General features: G+C 44.9%; 3 non-coding genes across 3 annotated transcripts; all 3 read right to left on the minus strand.

Moving 5' to 3' along the window:
* Positions 1–2,400: 2,400 nt before the first annotated feature.
* LOC114542102 lies at positions 2,401–2,564 on the minus strand. The gene has a single exon (XR_003689482.1). It is a non-coding gene; the product is annotated as a U1 spliceosomal RNA (small nuclear RNA).
* A 452-nt stretch (positions 2,565–3,016) lies between these two features.
* Positions 3,017–3,207, minus strand: LOC114542108. The gene has a single exon (XR_003689487.1). It is a non-coding gene; the product is annotated as a U2 spliceosomal RNA (small nuclear RNA).
* An 11,824-nt stretch (positions 3,208–15,031) lies between these two features.
* On the minus strand, positions 15,032–15,195 carry LOC114542112. Its single transcript, XR_003689490.1, has one exon. It is a non-coding gene; the product is annotated as a U1 spliceosomal RNA (small nuclear RNA).
* Between the last annotated feature and the right edge of the window lie 5,323 nt (positions 15,196–20,518).

Consider the following 20,518-nt stretch of genomic DNA (forward strand, 5'->3'; position numbering starts at 1 on the left):
GGAGGCTTAGGCCTGGGCATCAAGTCTACTGGAGGATCACCCTTCACCAGGGTACGGACCAAAACTTTATCAGGTGGAGTACTACCGCTAGCTGGTATTTTAGAAGGATAGAGGGAAATGTCCGAATCATCAGCTACCATTTTAGGAGGATCGAGGGAATCAGCTACCGGTTCTTCATCTAAAGGATCCTGGAGGTTCTCTACCGGAAGAGTCGTTGGAGGGATGATTGGGGCAAGATCTTTGGGAGCCAACGAGTCGACAGAATTGTCACTGGGTGCAGGAGGATCCTTAGGAACCAAGGGCACATCGTCGGAGATTGAGGATTCACCCATAGGGTCACCAGAGGTCTCCATAGTGAGGATTGGAGCAGTTTCGGGAGAACTATCGTTGGGTGCCGGAGGATCTTTAGGATCCAGGGGTACCTCTTCAGCAACGGTGGATTTACCTTGACCTTCACTACCGGTATCCACTGGGGGGGGAGGGGGTGATCGGGTTGGAGAGGGGGGAGGAGACCGAGTTGGAGGAGGGGGAGGAGACCGAGTTGGAGGAGAACGAGGATGCGATGAGCTTCCTTCATTCACAACCTGAGCATGTGATAACTCGTCACCAGAGGATGAGGTCCGCACCCGTTTCTCTCCACGGGGAATCTCCTGGTCTGGATCAACTGTATCGATAACAGCAGGAAGAAACGGAAGTACCGCTTTCTTTTTCTTCGTAGGGCAAGTCTTAGCTTCGTGACCAGATACTCCACACACAAAGCAAGAACGTGGCTGATTACGATAAAATACATTGAGCGGATTCCCTTGTACTGAAATCCTACTAGGTATGTCCGATTTCATGACCATCTCTACTACCATTTTACAGAGGTCATAGCCTTTGAACTTAACCCGATGAGACTTCTTAACCTCACCATACCGCTGTAGCAGGGACACCACAGCATCGGCAAGTAAGCCGTATGGAACCCTTTCGAAGGTTACATTTGTCGAATTTTTTGCAGCTTCCAGTTTCACTGGATGTCCATGGAAATTAATGCCATTATCGATAAATTCGGTGACTTGCTCACGCTTCGCAAGATGGATAAGGAAGGCTTTCGCCGAATATTGCATAATGCTGCATACGGCAGAATGCATGTTCACTTCTCCCAACTGGGATTCAAAATCATTAATAATTTCAGTTAATGTTGGGGCCGGTGTTAATGCCAGAGCAGCAATTGTCCCCACAACCGCACGATGGCTTTCATATATAGGCATGATGAAAGTCCAAATATACACACGAAAATATAGAAAAAAGAAAAAAAGTTACCCCGCCTAGAGACTATTTGTCACTTAGACATTGTTGTCCACACATTTTATATATATATATACAGAGGTCCACCAAAAGATAGCAGTGAGTAGACCAAACACCAAAAACACACAGGATGCGCACGCACGGCAAGACCCACGGACGCCACAAGGCGGCCTCCAAGCCTGAGCACCAGCCCAAAAACACAACCAGGACCAGGATCAGAAACAAATAGCAGGAGCAAAAAACAGCAGGAACACAGGAACAAACTTGAGGAACGACTTGAACAGTAACTTGTAGAGGTCTTCTAAATACCAACAGCAGTCAACAATATTCTTTTCAAGAACTATCGAGATAAATAATCTTAGCCAAAAGGCCGAGAAGCGATAACCCGTTTTCGGCTCGCCACTAAGACTTTATTGCGCGTTGGCGAGCCCGCTCGACCCGGTGCCGGCTGCTGCTGGCGTGTGCGATCGAGCGAGCTGAATCGGTCGCCGGCACGAAGAAGAAGCCGACCAATGTCGCTGCTGCAGCTCTCGTTATTTTGTGAACGGGTACGATGCGAGGCTGGCGGGGCGCCTACGCTTGCCGAGACGTCCTCGCGGTCACGCTTTGCCATCATTACATAGTACTGTCGAGAGTTGGTGAACAACGATCGTGAAGCTGTGTTTTTTTGCGGTTTTCGGTCATTTGCTTTCATCATCACAGTTCCGATAGATAGTTGGTCATTCATTTATCCGTACGTCGGTTGATGTGTTGCCTCGCAAGAGTTGTGGTGCATGGTGCCATACATGCATGAGTACTGCCGACCGGCGCCATTTGCTGCTGCATATGTGCTGATATCGGAGACGTTGTTGTATACGGTGGTAGTATATGTATATATAGTAATGGCACGCGATCCGTCGATCGGTAGCGAGAGCTGATGAATAGGTGTCGAATTTCAAACGATTTCCCGAGATTCGGTTACACTTAATGACTTGTGACAACCCGGTTGTTAAAAAATCAAGTTGTTATTAGCAGCTTTCACACGCAGCACGCTTCTGAGTAGTTTTACACTTGTTTTTCGTTGTTTTTTTTTTTGAATCATGAACATGATGAGGTGGCCGAACTGAAGAGAGAAGGGGACGAGCGCGAACGCAGGTCCCCACTACCAGAAATTATACGCTCGAGTTACCCACATTAGGGGTAATCGCAGGAGTCAACCCAGTCGAAGTGCAATGAAAGGGCCTCATCCTGAGAGGACCTCCTAGTTGATCAAGGTGCCTCTCGCGTCAGGTAAGTATGCTTTCGTAGCAGCGCGGCAAGCTTATAATTGTGGCGACGAAGCGTTTCGATCACGGTCGTTAACCGCCGCGTTACAGTAGTGAATAATATTCATACAAGTACGTACGTACGCCGTTTCGGTTATCAATGCGGTGGCTGTTCGTAACTGGTTTCCCGATCGATCGAGGAGTCCGGCGGCGGCGGTTCGTGTCTGAAATGGAAAGTGGCATGAGTTGATGTGAGGTTTAACTCTACCGAAACAGAATTTTAGAAAGAACAATGCCAATTAAGTTATAGCATTGAATAATAATATGTATAGGGCTGCATGGCTGAGTATAATAGATTGATAGCTACTAGATCGGATACTAATATATATGATAGAATCATATACTGAGCGAGTTTTCAGTGTTACTGAATTCATATTACAGTTTTGTTTCGATTCAAATGATTTGATACTTCCCCTCGCGTTGAGGGGAAGAGGGCCGTACTCGGATGTAGTGCAATACCGAGACAACCCGTGGTGGCCAGGGCGAAGCAAGCTTCAATCCCAGGGCCGAAGGCCAAAAATCAGTTTAATATATGAGTTAGGCATTGCCTAACATATCAGATATTAAGCTGATAAGAACAGAGTTATTATAATTTATTTCTTTGAAAATTAGATATTTACATACGTTATAATTACTATATAAGGATACTAATAAAATAGCACATCAATTTACAAGAAATGAGAAATAGTTCTCATAAGAAGGGGGAAATGTGAGAGGTAAGTGAGTATAAACAATAAACAATACTATATAGACAAGTGTCTTTTACGCACTCAAATTAAGCACTAATTATGCAAGAAATAAAATTGCATTATCAAGTGTCTTTACGCATTGAAGTGAGGCACTAATTATGCAATAAACAAAACTAAATGATCAAGTGTCTTTAACGCACTCAAATGAAGCACTAATTATGGGAATAATGTATGAATCAAATACCACTGTTAGTCAGTAGTACCGTTTAAATGAGAGACTGTTCAAGTAACTATATTTTTAATCAATGTCATCGATACTACAAGATAAATGCTCATAGTAAATGTCAGTAGAACCCTGTATAACGTCACTGCAACAGAGTTTACGAAACAGGGACCGATAAGATCTTGTCATCTTGAGTTTGTTCAAGACCACTTCGTTATTAGGATGCCAAGCACCAAGGGAACCAATCACGAAACCAAAGACTGAGCAGTTCTTTCCTTGATCTTCGAAGTGCTGTTTGAGGTGCTCATATTTCTGGAGTTTGGCTGCTTCAGCTATAGAAAGGGCATCACTATCATTTTCAAAGGGGCACGTGACATCAATGATGGTGACAGCATTATCATCCATAATTACGATGTCTGGGCAGAGTTGATCTGGGGAGTCAGGAACTTGTTGGTCAAGGCGGACTTCACCTGAGCGAACGGCGTTAGCTAGTCTATCAACGACTTTGTTGTGGCAATTGCGAATTTGGACCATGTGTGGTGGGCAATAGCATAAGATGTGAGGGAGGGTTTCAGCATCGGAGGAACAATTGCAGCACGAGGGAGAACAGTCACACCAACGGGCTTTATTCTGGTTAGTTGGGACGACGTTCAGACGTGCACGATGAATAAATCTCCAGTCCTTGAAACGAAGGTTAAGACCATTAAACATCCAAGAGGAGCCATTGTAGAAGGAGTCAGCCATCAAACTGCGAGCTACTTTGCCTTGGTCAGGGAGGTCGGTTAATTTCTCAGCTGCTTGATCTTGTACCAGATGATGGAGAAAACCACAAACGGCTTTGGATAGACAAGGGCCGTTACCTCCTGCCGAGATGGAGGGTTGGTCATTATCTGGGACGGAAAATTCAACTTTGAGGCGATTACAGGAGACTCTCGTACGGGACCAGAGAGATTGACGTCAGTAACGGATCTTATCCGGGTGAAGGTTTCCATGGTTAGAGCCTGAAAGGAATTTCTTGAGAAGACCAGAAGAGACGTTATCTTGGGCGGCGTACCTGACAACCTGGCACAATTCTGCTTTGGCAATTGACACCACAAACGGATCCGAGGATGACAACATTCTGATGGCTTGAACAATGGTTTAAATGTCGACTTCTTTCAGGGGATCCTGAAAGGCAAGACCACCATGTTTCCTAGAGGCAAATACGTAATGTGTTGTGGCACGAACAGGGAGATTGCAGATGGAGCGAACGACCTGAATCAACTTCTTTCTATAATTAATTATGAGCGCTTGAGGGGGTTTCCAGCACGAAGGGCATACGTCACGCAGGGTTGGACGAAGGTTCTGATCGCATCGAGTTTTTGCCACGGAGCGAGAAGAGAGAAGCTTATGCTTTCTAGATCATCACACAGGTCATCGACAATATGCTCGATATTGGAGACGTCACGAATCACACCAATAGGGACACCCAAATAACGGTAGTGTTCATGGCTCTGTAAGGCCGGAATAGATTTCCCCTGGACTTTAAAATCGTTGATGGCAATATTACCTTAAACACGTCTAGAATTAGTTAGGCTGATGGAGGCACACTTATCTTGGCGGAACTCAAGGCCAATTAGAGAAGCAGAAGAGCTGGCGGCATCAAGGAGTTGCTGTAGATTATTTTTGTTCCTCGAGATAAGAACAAGGTCATCCGCGTAAGCAAGGATGGAGATCGGGGCACCATGATGAAGAGCAGGACCACACTTTTGACCACTAGCGCTGATGGATCTCAGAATGATCTCAATACAAAGGTTGAAGATGATGGGAGAGAGGGGACACCCTTGTTTCACACCAGCTAGGACAGGATTCGGGGGAGTAGAAGCTGACGGTGTTCTGATCTAAGTAGAGGCACCAGTATACACATTAGAAATGAGGTCAACAAGCTGCTTAGGAATACCCATGTGACTAAGTGTCAACGATATGATGTCATGTGGGACACTACCAAACGCGTTTCTAAGGTCAAGCCAAGAAAAGGTTTTTGCTGTTACGCTGACAATCGGTGACAAGCGATTGCAATATGAATGTATGTTCGTAGCAACCCTCTGATGGACGAGCACTCTTCTGAGATGACGACATTAAATTGTTAGAGATGACGTGAGAGACCATACGGTTTGCGATGATGCTCATTAACAGTTTGTAAATGCAACTCATCAGTGCGATAGGGCGGAAATTTGACACATCTTCAGTGGAGCCTTTCTTATGGATCAGATTGGTTGATGATGTTTTCCATTCGGCAGGAACATCACTCTGAGACATGCATCTACGGTAAATGAGGGCCAAAATTTCACCTTTCGGATCAACAGCTTTCAAATGACGATATTCAACACGGTTAGAACCTGGAGCGGAATTAGCAAGAGATCTGAGCTTTTTGGACACTTCATCAGGCGACGGAGCAGCATAAAGGTTTTCGTCCACATCACCAGCGGGAACGAACTCTTCGAGACCTTTCTTTACCTCCTCAACATTACAAGTTTTTTCCCCAAACATATCAGAGAAAAAAGAATTAGCATCATCAACAGTTCCTGTGTAAGAAGGAGAGTTGTTATTCAATATTTTCCGAGCAGCACGTTTCTTAGAGAACCGATAAAGACCTTGAATCTTACGAGCAGCGACAGGATCGTATTGGAGTGGACGTCGATTATTAGGAACCGGACAAGCAGAAGGACGGTCTGGACGACGAGCAGCTGGTTTTTTCCTCGAGTCGTTAAGATGAGCAGTTTGGACTATATTATTGGCGAAAGCACTACAGCTTGCTGAAAAATTGTCCCAAGAAAGGTCAGAGGAGAAGGTGTTCGACCACTTCGACTGAAAGTCACCAAGGGGGTTGTTAGGATTAGCTAATGGTTCCAAGTTAAACGATCCTGATTCATTAATAGAGGGAGGAGCATTAATCGGCTGATGCGAGACATTATTAGATGGAGAAAGATCACCAAAATTACTTGCCTGGGAGGAAGGGGGAGACGAGATTGTTGAGGGAGGAATATGATGTTGGTTAATTAACTCACTATCAGCGGTCTGCGATACATTGCCAGATAGGTTTGGAAATGACAACGGGGGGGGAATGCTGAACATAGTATCATTATCACTAGGAGCCTCAGGGTTGATGGAATCAACAAAACTAGATGATTGATGACTAAAGGGGGGAGGTGAAACCACGGAGGGGTCTGAACAAGGTAAAAAGGTATCCTCATCATTAAAAGGAGTCTCAGAGATAGTGGAGTCTTCCGTGTTGATTGATTCAAGGTTGAAGGGAGGAGGGGATACCACTGAGGGTTCCGAGGAAGGTACATCCGTAGAATTAGGAGAGATTACTGAGAATGAAGGATCACCCATGGATGAGACAGTGACATCAGAGACATGAGATGAGCCAAACGATGGAGACGAAGGAGGGTCAATGGGTGAGGATTCAACAGGCACACGAAACCTTGGGATGGATTGAATAAGAGTGGGGCTAATCGGAGCTAGCCTGGGAGCTTTCTTCTTTGAGATGTTATGTTCTCTCTTACAATGAACACCAACGCCTTTAGCAGTGGGAAAATCTTTGTTGCAAATCGAACAATGACCGGACGAGATGAGAGAAACATTCTTATGAACATTGTCAAAGTGTCTTTTAAAGTTAAGAAAGCTACCAATAACATTGCCACATAAGCAGCATGAGAATTTCTTGCTTTCAGAATAAATACGAACAACTTGAACTGCTTCAATCAGGGAGTCGTCAGTAGGATGGGATTTAACGCGATGGACCCCAATACCGCTCTGCGAAGACGATGTAAATTCACAATGAGGGCATTCATAGTTACAAGAATTATCCGATGACCGACAAGCCATGAAAATAGTGTTTAGAAAAACCAAAACCACAAAGAAACCAATTACTAATGTTGAGAATGGAATGAGAGACAATATCCGTTGAAAAAATGGAGAGAAAACACCAAATCTTGCGATTAAATCAAATAACGTTGTTGCTAGGCAACAAACGCGTCCCAACGGTTTTCCAACGGTTTTTCACTAAAACCTGTGTAGTTTGAATTTGACTGGACCAAATCGGCTAAAACTTCCTGAGTATGATCTTATAAGTACCAGGCAACTGTCGATTGTAAAATAATTAACCAAAGATACCAAATAAGCCAAAAAAAACAATTACAAATAACGATGCCAAATGCGATCAATTGCGTGAAAATGGCGAGAAAAACAAAGACAGTTATCTTCGTGAAAATAGAAAATTCCACCACAAATTTAAATATCCAAGTAAATAATGATAAGATAGTCCAGAATAAACCAAAAACCAACAGGATATGTTCACAAAACGTTAGTATACCAAGCGAGAAAATCCACCAAATATAACGGGATAGACGCCAATAAACAAACACAAATAATCATCAAACAATACACGGAAACCAAAAACAAACTAGCCACGTAGCTTTCTGATAGCCTTAGCAATATTTTGATATCAAATTTACTGTGAATTGATCAAGTGTAGTAGAAAAAATAACATTAAGCTGATAAGAACAGATACTACACTTGATCTTATTTTGAGTTGAACGACAACAGGCTTGTCGACTCCGACGGTGCAATGCAGCCTGAACCTTTTCTTGTTGCCGCACCCAAGGGGGCCACTACTTAGTGACGCAGATCGTCAGAGGATATGAACCTCTCCCCTGTGCCATGATACAACATGTGAATGGTATTCTAATGATGATGAATGGCAGTAAAGATGATAAATTACACGATCAACGCGAGCAACCCTGAACACCGGACCAAAAATTCATCCAAAAAGGATGTTTTGTGTTTCGTCTATTCTAACCAAGGTAAGAACAAAACACAATTCCAAAAATTCATTACGAAAAAAACATACAAAACATGTGACAAGACAAAACATTGAATAAATCCATTCATGTGAAAAAACACCCAAAGAGGTATTTACTCATTAGACAAAACAAAAAGCACCTCCAACAAGAGGCATCAAACAAACATGAAAAGGACGTTACTACTTACGTAAAATGATTAAGGACAACAGCAGTGCTTTCCCATAAGGCGACCACTGCCTCCATAATCGATAACAAGGAAAAAAGACTCAGGTGATAAAGTCCCGAGAAAAATGAATCCAACCAACTTGGGAGTTGGAGCCAATTAGACCATCTACTAGCCAATCTTGTTGAAATTGGTTCTGAGAACAACGACGCTTTTGCATCCGTACCATGAAGCGGAAGGTGGATTTCGCTTTTAAGATCGTTGTATGATAGTTTGGTAGGATACCATCAAATCTTTGCTTATTACGCGAGAGCCAACTATGATGGCGTAGGACTCCTACTAAAGCAGTGTAGACTGGCGGCATGCGATAACGTGGTGGGAAGCCAAATAGGATGATTGTATTTGACAATGTCAAGTCGGATTTGAATTTCTTTGCCTAAGGTAGAAACCAGGACCAAATGGACATGGCAAAGGGACAAGAAGTGAAGAGGTGAACCAAAGACTCATCGTGGCCGCAGAAGCAAGCAGGGTTGACATTCATTCCAAAACGGACTAGACGATCAGCAGTGGGTAATATACCATGAAAAGAAAGCCAGGAGGTGTCTTGAACGGACCGGACATGTTTCCATAAGAGAAGGCTGTTCCAAACATATGACCAGTCGACTGCAAGCCCTAAATCGTTGAACTTTGTCACTGTCCTATGTTCGGTTTGGTCTTTTGAATACAAGATGGAATATGCTTTTCGCGAGGACAGCTCGTTGATGTCGAGTGGATCTAAGTTACCACAAGAAATACACCAGCGACCAGATATGAATTGTCCCTTGAGGGCTATCCACGACCGGACAATGGAGCCATAAAATTTTGGCAGACGGTTGACCAAATAAGCGGGAATAGTATCCATGGAAAAAAGGGACGCCACAGTCTGGTTCGGAAAAACTTGGGCCACATGGTGCTCAAAGAAAATCATCCATGCATGTTGAGCGGGATTCAGTAAGCAACGACGTATCCATGAAGCTCGTAGAGAGAGCACTTTTCTGGACAAGTCGACTACGTTCAGACCACCATCTGGTAAAGGCTGGGTGACTGAGGTTCTGGCCAACCATTCTCTTTTCTTGTTCCAAACAAAAGGAAAAAGGATTTTGTTGATACGGGCCAAAATAACTTTTGGGGCATCAAAAACTGACGCTTGATACCAAAATAAACTCAAACCAAGAACGTTAGCTACCAAAGAGTGACCTCTGAAAGAGAGTGAGCGAGATCTCCACGTTGCAAGAAGATTGTCAAAACTTTGTAGTAAACCATCCCAGTCTGGTAATATATCATTTCCAATACGGCAACCGAGAATAGTGATCTCTTCTTTAGACCAACGTAGTTTCACAGGTAAGTCATCACGCATATGCCAGGGACCAAATAATAGACCATGTGACTTTTATTAAGACGAGCTCCAGAAGCTTGGTAATAACGATCAAACAAAGCGAACACAGCATGGAGGGATTTGTCAGATCGCACCAAAACACTTGTGTCATCAGCATGCTGGAAGAGCTTGACAATCTGGTGGTTTGGGAGTTGAAAACCATCAATGAGCGGATCTTTACGTATGGCACATGCCAAAGTTTCTGCCACCAAGATATAAAGGAGAGGAGATAATGGGCATCCCTGACGAACACCCATGGCGATGGAAAATTGTTCACTGACAAAACCATTAGCACTAACTCTCGAAAAAATGTTAGTGTATAAAAGCTTCACCCAGGAACGAAAGGAAGGACCAAAATTCATCTTTTCTAAAACACTGAATAAAAATGGCCACTCCACCCGATCAAATGCTTTCTCTTGATCTAGAGATAACAGAACACCACCAATGTTACTTGAATTGGCATAGTCAACAATATCTTTCAATGCTCGAATATGTTCTGTACTTTGGCGGCCTGGAATGCCACAGGCTTGTGCAGCATCAACAACATTAGCGATAACTGTTACCATTCTGTTGGTTAGGACTTTCGCTAGTATCTTGTAATCTGTACAGAGGAGGGAAATAGGACGCCAATTCTTTGGTTACAAACGGTCACCTTTTTTGTATAAAAGCGTAATGAGTCCGGTTCTTTGTGATAGCGGGAGAAAGCCAGTTTGAAAACAATCATTAAGCATTTGTACAAAATCTGATTTCAGGACTGACCAAAAGGTAATGTAGAACTCATAAGGAATACCATCTAGTCCTGGGGATTTATTTCGCTTCGTCTGTTTGAGTGCAATTAGACACTCTGCTTCTGTAACGGGACCTTCGCATAGTTCTTTGTCAGTCTCGGATAAAGATTGAGTTAGTCCATTGATGAAATAATCTTTCTCCGAAGAAACCAGGGAAATGGACGTAAATAATTGGACATAAAAAAGCACCCAGACTCGTAATATTGATGATGCAGACCGAACTACCACTCCACGAAAATCTTTAATATTATTGAAAATACGTTTAGACGCTTTCACTTTTTCTTGTCGAAGAAAGAACTTAGATGATGATTCACCTTCTTCAGCCCAACGTTCTTTCGCGCGAATCTTTGCTCCCTCTGCTCGATGCAAATAGATACTTTTAATTTTGTCTTTTGTCTGTTAAATACTGACGGAAACATCTTCTCCATCCTTCAATTTTTGTTCAAGATCACGTAAATGTTGTTCCAAGTAGAAGAGATCTGCCTACAAACGTAGCTATAAATTTTGAATATGTACGAGTAATGTCGATAATACGATTTTTCCCAGCATCCCACCACAGAGAAAGCGAGGGAAAGGAATCTTTTTCAGAACGCCATTCGGTCCAAAATTCTTTAATCATAGATACGTAGGTGTCATCTTTCAAAAGAGAGGAATTCATTTTCCAGGTACCCCGGCCACGTTTAGGTTTAAAGGGAGGTGTAAAACGAATGTATACATACAAGTGGTCGGAACGGAAAAAGGGTAATATATCGATTTGGTTGACCATCTCTACCAGATTGGAGGAAAGGAAGAACATGTCTAAACGAGATGCTTGAGTACCACATGGGCAATGCAAGTATAAGCTCGTTCGTCAGGGTGTTTCAATCGCCAAACATCTAATAAACTGAACTGAGATGTCAAATGTTCCAGCAATGATGGCCAGTTGTATGCCCAAGGTGATGATGGGTTGCATCCCATACGATCTAAGTCGGCGTTCACCACGGTGTTGAAGTCACCAGAAAGAATAACAGGTTTTGTAGGATCAAAATACTCTGTCAAATCTTGAAAGAATTGTTCACCCAAAGCTTTATGATTGGGACCATAAATATTTACTAGTTGGAAAGGTGAGGATCCCCTGGAGACTTCGGAAAAAATTGCTGTTACAACACGACCTTCATTGTCTCGAGTCATTTTTTGACATTCATAGGAAGGCTTGTACAAGATGGCTATTCCTCTACTGCGTGCTATCCCTGGTGAAGACATAACTTGATATTTGGCGGAGTTATTACCATTAAAATTTTCCTCTCTTATCCAGGCCTCAAATTCTTCTAAATTTGAATCCGAATCAGCAGAACCAAAATCAACTGATTCAATAGTGGAATCCACCGTAGCAAATTCAGTATCCATATCTTTGGCGCAATCAGTACTAAAAGAGAGGTTATCCAAACTAGAATGGGATTCTCCCAACTCTTCCGCGTCATGCAAAGGAGAACGACTTCTGGAACGACTCTTTCTGCTAGAAACTTTCTGACACCGTTTCGTTTGTGGTTCAGTTTCAATGTCTTGAAGCTGGGAAGTTTGCTCTACCAAAGTTGATTGCGTCGCTTCATTATTTTGCGAAGACTCTGTTAAAGGATATTGTGAAGAGGCGGAATGTTCTGTACTAACATCCTTTTGTAGAGGCAAAACCTGATCATTAGAATGAGCTACGTTATCAATCACATGTTGTTCTTCTTGAAGTGTGGGGACAGGTTCAGTAACAATCACGTTACTAACCTCTTCAACAACTGATTGTGTTATCTCCATAGTAGCTGTAGACTGAGCTACGTTATCAGTAACAGTAACTGTACTAACCATTTCATCAACCATTTGTGTTACATCTGTAGATATGGATTGGTCAGCATTGTCAGTCGATGTTACAGATTCCAGAATTTGGGAATTTTGTCCTTCGGAATCAATAAGGTGAGGATCCACTACCTCACCATCACTTTGCACACGTTTTGTGGGACAGTCTCTGCTAATATGACTTTCTTCGCCACAATCGAAACACACTTTTTCCTGTCCCTTATAGTATATAGCACACCAATGTCCAGCAATTCGAACACGAGCTGGGATATTATGTTTTATCTCCGTTAATACATTTCGAACACCGGTATATACACCCAAATATTGTTGAGATCGAATTAGGCGAATCTTACCAAAAGAGCCTAAGACTTCTGAAATAGCAGCATCAGGGATGCCATAAGAAAGATGTGATACTTGTACCCATTTGAATGTTGAAATTGGTGTGAATTCAGCAGGAAAGCCACGAACAGTCGGACAAGTATTCAAGACAATTTCCAATTTGCGAGAACTGCAACAGGTAACTCTGAACTTGCCAGGAGCGATTAAAACAACGGCTTCAAAAAGTTCAGAAAAGTTATCATAAACATTACGGAGATCATCAATAATCTCACGAACAGAATCTCTAGACACTTCAATTTGATCGGATAAAATAAAATCCGATGATCTATTGATGTACGGAATCATAATAAAGAAAAAGTTGTGGAGTAGCCACTCCAACCAACTATCACACGAAAACACTACTACGAAACTGGATTCGGGACCACCCGACTTACCGGACAACAACAAAGAAAAGAAAAAGACCACCTCCCTTGAGTTACCCGTTAGGGCCCCTCGACAGGAACAAAACCGACACAAAAACCTCTTCTTTTAACCACTACCGTAGATTCCGTAGGACTGGTTTCAAGCGACCACAGCCCAGCCAGGCACCAGAGGAGACCAGCGGGGACTACCACTAGCAGGCCACAAGAAGGAATGGATCACCAGCGAACACCACTAATTCTTGATCTTGCACCAATGTTGAAAGATTGTTCTTTTCGAGATTTATCGAGATTTATCGAGAAATACTTGATCTCATTTTGTGAGATCGAATCGGCTACTAGGATCTGCCATGGGCATATGGCGATGCAATGACCCCATACCGATCAGTGCTGATTCACTTGACCTCGTAAGTGCACTGAGGACCAAGATTTGATACGCCACGTGCAAACTCGTTTACACCACAAAGCCCGTGATTGCCCTCTGTCATCCATTGCTATCAGATTGAGCGCATCAGTTGAGTAATCTGCAAATTGTCAGATTCCACTTCCTTTGCTACCCTAACCATCAGCAACTTCCGAATCCTAAGATCAACACTAGTAACTTGTGGTACCACAAGCACTACACTTGATCTCATTTTGTGAGATCGAATCGGCTACTAGGATCTGCCATGGGCATATGGCGATGCAATGACCCCATACCGATCAGTGCTGATTCACTTGACCTCGTAAGTGCACTGAGGACCAAGATTTGATACGCCACGTGCAAACTCGTTTACGCCACAAAGCCCGTGGTTGCCCTCTGTCATCCATTGCTATCAGATTAGGCGCATCAGTTGAGTCATCTGCAAATTGTCAGATTCCACTTCCTTTGCTACCTTAACCATCAGCAACTTCCGAATCCTAAGATCAACACTAGTAACTTGTGGTACCACAAGCACTACACTTGATCTTAGCCAAAAGGCCGAGAAGCGATAACCCGTTTTCGGCTCGCCACCAAGACTTTATTGCGCTTCAGCGAGCCCGCTCGACCCGGTGCTGGCTGCTGCTGGCGTGTGTGATCGAGCGACCTGAATCAGTCGCCGGCAGGAAGAAGAAGCGAAGCAATGTCGCTGCTGCAGCTCTCGTTATTTCGTGAACGGGTACGATGCGAGGCCGGCGGGCCGCCTACGCTTGCCGAGATGTCCTCGCGGTCACGCTTTGCCATCATTACGTAGAATTGTCGAGAGTTGGTGAATGACGATTGTGTGAAGCTGTTTTTTGCGGTTATCGGTCATTTGCTTTCATCACAATTCCGATGGATAGATAGTTGGTTATTTATCTATTTATCCGTACGTCGATGTGTTGTCTCGCAAGAGTTGTCGTGCATGGTGCCATACACAGTACTGCCGGCGCCATTTGCTGCTGCACATTATGTGCTATATCCGCCACACGTTGTTATAGTGTGACGAACCTCTCAACGCTGCGGTAGCGGTGGTAGTATATGTGTATGTATGTAGTACCGGCACGCCATCCGTCGATCGGTAGCGAGAGCTGATCAATAGGTGTAGAATTTCGAACGATTTTCCGAGATTCAGTTACACTTAATAACTTGTGACAACCGGCCGGCCGCCGTTGTTAAGAAATCAAGTTCTTATTAGCTTAATTCACATGCACGCTTGTGAGTTTTATTTAGACTTGTTTTTCGATTTTTTTTCGGAATCAGGAATAATATGAGGTGGCCGAACTGAAGGGAGAAGGGGACGAGCGCGAATGCAGGTCCCCACTACCAGAAATTATACACTCGAGTTACCCACATTAGGGGTAATCGCAGGAGTCAACCCAGTCGAAGTGCAATGAAAGGGCCTCATCCTGAGAGGACCTCCTAGTTGATCAAGGTGCCTCTCGCGTCAGGTAAGTATGCTTTCGTAGCAGCGCCGTTGACTTATAATTGTGGCGACGAAACGTTTCGATCGCGGTCGTTAGCGTTACTACCACTAGTGTATAATATTCATACAAGTACGTACGTACGCCGTTTCGGTTACCTGAATGCGGTGGCTGTTCGTAACTGGTTTCCCGATCGATCGAGGAGTCCGGCGACTGCGGCTGTTCTATTCAACAATGACTAAAGTGATGGGACAGTTTACTAACCTAAGTGCTGAGGGGGTGAGGTGATCATTCTCACTTATAATGTGTACTAAATATGAAACTAAGGGCTGGAAGACAGCAATATAACCTAACATGTGAACTGAAAATTTGGATCCATGCAATTTGAAATGTCAAAACAAGAGTGGGGCTCTCTCAAGTTCGAGTACCTAGTGATTCATGTGCCCGAATGGCTTAAGTGTGTGCATAACAAAAAAAAGGGGGCTTAGAAACAAAAAAGGTTAAAGAGAGAGTCTGAATGAAAATATAAAAGGTAAATGAGTGCCTAATGCACGTGTAAAAGACCTAAATAAATGGAGCATCACTCAGATGCGTTTTGGTCCCAACCAAAGTGGAGCCGGAAGATATCGCAGGAGACTTGGATGACATCAGAGCAGCAGAGCTTCCGGAATAGAGAACGGTAGCTTCGGGTCATGCCAAGGCGTTGTAGGACTGCTTCATTTGGAGGGTACCAGGAACCCAGGGCGCCAATAACAAATAGTAGGATGTGGCATACTCGGTTCTGCTCGGTGAAATGTTCTTTCAGAACTTCGTATTTGTTGATTTTAGCGGCAGCAGCTTCTTCTAGTGCAGTCGGACCGTTATCGAATGGGCAGGTGACATCAATGATCAGAACTTGGTTGTCTTCCTCTACAATTATGTCGGGTCTGAGGCGAGATTTGGCGCTGGCGATAGCATGATCTGTTGTGACTTGGCCGAAACGGATGGCATGAGAAATACGGTGAACAATCTTGTTATGTCGGGCACGGATAGAGACCATTTCGGGACGACAATGACAAAGGATGTGCGGTAGTGTCTCGGTTTCGACGCAGTGGCGACAGGTAGGAGAGGTGTTGGACCATCGGGCTTTGACGGAATTGGTTGGTAGAAGGTTTAATCTGGCTTTGTGGATGAACCTCCAATCTTTGAATCTCATGTTGAGACCGGTGTGAGTCCACATTGAGCCGTTCGCATACAAGTCCGTTGCTAACTATTGGGCAACTTTGCCTTGGTCACGTAGGGACATGAGGGTATTGGCAGCTCTTTGTTGGATAAGGCGGTGGAGAAACTGCGAAGCTGTTTTGGCATGGATCTTGGCGGAGTCGTCAGCTGATATGGAGATGAGGTCAGTCTCAGAGAAGTGGAAGGAGACCTTCAGACGGCGGCAGGCATTGCAACACCGAGACCACAAGGAGCTGGCAGCATAGTTCAGGTTGGAACAGCGGTTACTGGTGGATCCGGAGAGGAACTCTGTCAGGAGGGCTGGAGTAGGGTTGGATGATGTGGCACAGCTGACAACACTACGTAGTTCGTTCCGGGCGCTCACAGCTACTGTGGGGTCGGATGAGGAGAGGATTCTTATAGCCTGCACGATAGCTTGAACGTCATCTTCTTTTGTGGGGTCTTGAAATGCGAGACCGCCGACGTGTTTAGAGGCGAAGAAGTACGCTTAGGTGGATCTTTTCGGGAGGTCATATATGGTGCGGAGCGATGAGATTATAACGGTGCGGAGAGGTTCTAAGGATTGCTTGGAGGGGTTGCCAGCACGAAGGGCATAGGTGAGGCACGGTTCTACAAAGGATCTGATTGCGTCCAGTTTTTGCCATGGTGCAAGTAGGGAGTTGGTGATAGCGTGGATATCTTCGATAACTTAGGGGACAATAGATGGAATGTCGTCTATTCGGTGGATCATTCCGATAGGAACGCCAAGGTATCGGTAGTGCTCGTCATGTGACATTGCTGGAATGGGTCGGGTTTGGACGATGAATTCATTCAATTCAAGTCGTTGTGGTTGACGCCGTTCATTTACAAAGGAGAGGGACGCACACTTGTTGGGACGGAATTCCAAGCCAACTGTGGAGGCACTTGTCGATGCAGAGTCCAGGAGTTTTTGCAGGGTGCTTTTGTTGCGGGCCACGAGAACCAGGTCATCGGCATACGCAAGGACTGACATGGGTGAGTTGTAGTGCATAACGATACCATTGTTGAGCGAAGCAGCTTTGGACTTGATGGTGCGGAGGATGAGCTCTAGGCAGAGGTTGAATAGGATGGCAGACATCGGGCAACCTTGTTTAACACCAGCTTTAATTGGGATTGGATCGGTATCACCCTGCTCAATGCGGATGGTTGTATTTGCATTCTGGTAGGAATTCAGGACGAGGTCGACAAATGCTTGGGGGACGCCCAGGTGGAGAAGGGTGGTCTGAATGGCAGAATGAGGGACGCTTCCAAATGCATTGCGGAGATCGAGCCAAGCTACGAAGAGGGAACGTTTGTTTCTTCTAGCATCGCCCAAGAGAGACTGTAGGAGGAATGTGTGCTCGTAACAGCCTTCGGTTGGGCGAGCGCTTTTCTGTTCTGGCGAAAGGATCTCGTTGTTGATGGCCCAGGAGGACAGGCGGCGGCCCATCACGGAGGTGAAAAGTTTGTAGATGCAGGACATCAACGCGATCAGGCGAAAATTCGAAACGTCATTTGGGTCATCTTTCTTATAGATCAACACCGTAACAGCGTCTTTCCATGGTTGTGGTACATCTCTTTCGACGAGGCAACGATTGAAAATTAGGGTGAGGATCTTTGCTTGGGGGTCGACTTTCTTTAGGTGGCGATATTCTACTCGGTCGGGCCCTGGCGAGGTGTTGGCAGCGGAGCGGAGCTTTTGTGAGATTTCCTGCGGGGTCATATCGTTGTAGAGGGCCTCATTGTCGGTATCGGTGGAAGGGATAACCTCTTGTAGGGCAGCGTTGAGGGCAGTTAGATCGATTTCTTTAGTGGAGAAGGTGTCACAAAAGAAAGCCTGAGCTTCATCGCGAGGGCCCGTGTAGGTGGTATTGTTGGTGGCAAGGATTTTACGAGCTGCGCGCTTCTTGGAGTGTCGATATAGGCCTTGGATTTTGCGGGCCTCTGTGGGATTGAAGTTGGCAATTTGTCTCCCTTGTGGTGGTCGTCTAAGGGGTTGCTGTTGTGGTGGAGGGTTTTGACGTGGGGGTCTATTTTGGATGTTCATGGATGTTGCCAGAGTGCGAGATGATTCGGCAAATAATTCGCATTGTGTAGCGAATTCTTCCCAAGGAAGCTGAGTGGAAAATGTAGTGGTCCAGTGGTCTTGGAAATTTTGGAGGTCTACATTGTTTTGAGCTAGGTGGTGTAGGGACTCGCTCGGTGGGGATGCCGGTGGGTCGATTTCCCTTGTGGATGGGTTGGCACGATTATGCGAGGAAGTTTCGGTGGTAGGGGATTGGGGTGGAGGGGAGGGTTGTGATGGGGTGAATAGGGTGGGTGAAGGGGGACATAGGGTTGTTGGTTGATGGTATTTGGGAATCGGGAATAGGGGGACTGGAAGGTCTAGGCGGGGAGGAGGAACTATCATCATCACAATCAACATCTTCGAGGGTGGCACGAAGTCAAGTTAGGTTATTATTGAGGTGCTGGATGGTGGCTGATGGCTCGTGAGTGACGCAGGGCGGTGGAGAGGTTGACTGTCGTCGGGGGGGGGTTGTGCTTTGCGGGTGTGTTGTCGGTTTCCTACGGTAGTGGCGAATGAGCTGCCGAATTTCTTTCTCTGGTCGCGGACAAATCGTGGAGCGACTGTTCACAGGTATGGGGGGTGGTATCTCTGGAGATACAAATCTTTGGGAAGTTGTCGATGCTGGTGGTGTAGATTCAGCGCTCGTACAAGGGAAGGGATCACGAGGTGGTTGGGGTGGCGCAGAGTTTTCCAAAATTTTCTGGATGATTTTCCGTGTAGATTCAGGGGTTTTGGCAACTTTGTGTGCTTCGCTGTTTGGGCTTCGAGAAGGATTCAATACGCTTGCAAGTACGTCGATAACTTGAGGTGTAGATGCCGGTGGAGGAGGGGTCTTTGGTAAGACATTGCAGGGAGTAGATGGGGTTGACGCTGGGGTAAGGTGTTTTCGTGCGAAGTGTGCTGATCCGGCACGGAAAGTGTTAAAAACCTGGCCGCAAATTGAGCATGTTGTTGGGGTTTCGGGATCTTTCACATGGTGAACTCAACGGGCGTGAGTTTTGAATGGGGAAGAGTCACGTTGCGTCTTTTTACAAATCGGGCATGGCAGTCTGGTTGTAGGGAAGGGTACAATACACTCGAGACGGGCAGTAGGAAGGCAAGCCATCTTGCCGGGAAGCTGGCGGCCGAGAGGAGAGATAATCAATTCCTCAGGACCTACAGTAAACCTGGTTCAACTCGCAAAGTCTATGAACTGAGCAAAAGGTTCCCCAGAGTTGAAGATCCTTAAGCCCAGAACATATCCTCTTTGAGAGGAAGGCCAGGGAGCCACTTACCAGCACGCGGGACTTCTTCTTCCAGCCAAAAACTTCTGAAAACTTGCTTGGGATTGTTCTTCGGTCGACGATTAAGCTGATAAGAACAGATACTACACTTGATCTTATTTCAATTTATTATACGTTTAAAAATTACATTAAAGTGCAATATGTAAATTTTAAGCACTGGAAATAATAAGACCTGCGAGTAAATATATACATAGTATTCAAAAGAAGAAATTAGCTAGACTTTGCCAGCAAGTCAATTGTCCATTAATTCTTAAGAAACCTTATAAAGTTCGGGAAATAAAAACAATGTTCAACATGTGTAACAGAGATCAGAAGAACTGGCTACTAGCTCGTATAACAGGGTTTTCATATCTTTGCCCAGAGCATTAATGTCCATTATATACTCTGGGTGCATATAAGCAAAAAACGTCAAATAGCCTGTCAAGGTTTCAGGATCTAAGCCTCGAAGGCATGACAGGTCCTCTTCTGAGGGCGGATTCAGCCTCTTCGGCATAACCAGCGCAGCATAAAACCACGACATATAGAACTCGTATTGAGTATATGTGACAGAATGGTTGGGATTCGAGCAGGGCGGCAAAGTAGGGATCGTAAAATGCGGAGACTCTAGAAATTCAAGGTTCGGGGGTAACGCCAGGGTACGGAGTGCATCAAGGGCAGCAGGGTAGAAGTTTTCTTCATCAGGTGTCAAGAGGGTAGGATGTCGGTAAGCGAAGGCTTTTTTAAAGCGAAGGAAGTCGGCCACAGGAATAAGTTCGGTGAGATCTTCAAGAGCTTTTAGGTCATCACTAG

Source organism: Dendronephthya gigantea, unplaced genomic scaffold (assembly GCF_004324835.1).
Source record: "Dendronephthya gigantea isolate DGI-Jeju-01 unplaced genomic scaffold, DenGig_1.0 000336F, whole genome shotgun sequence".
In the NCBI taxonomy this organism is placed as follows: Eukaryota; Metazoa; Cnidaria; class Anthozoa; order Malacalcyonacea; family Nephtheidae; genus Dendronephthya; species Dendronephthya gigantea.